Raw genomic sequence first — 339 nt, 5'->3', positions numbered from 1 at the left:
AGAAACCTCTAGAATGTTGCCATGTCTGCCTCAAGTAAACCCTCTTATAAGGCTGGTTCAAGAATCTAAAAAGATAAAAAGCTGGGACTGCAATGAACTTATCAACTGAACTCTTTTGTGCCTGCTTTGTTAATGAATGTTTCTTTAATAAGTGTCTAAATGTGCAGCAGTATTTAGCCTAAGACATGTTTTCATTATAACCTGGTAATCAGGATGTAAAGGAGTGGCTATCCCAAATCCAATTCAACTTCTGTGGCCACTATCTACCTAAAAGAACCTAAGAGTTAAGCATGACAAAGTTAGCTTGGGTCAATTCACAACAATGGACACACACAAAGC

The sequence above is a fragment of the Tursiops truncatus genome, chromosome 2, assembly GCF_011762595.2.
Source record: "Tursiops truncatus isolate mTurTru1 chromosome 2, mTurTru1.mat.Y, whole genome shotgun sequence".
Classification (NCBI taxonomy): domain Eukaryota; kingdom Metazoa; phylum Chordata; class Mammalia; order Artiodactyla; family Delphinidae; genus Tursiops; species Tursiops truncatus.
This window is presented reverse-complemented; position numbering follows the sequence as displayed.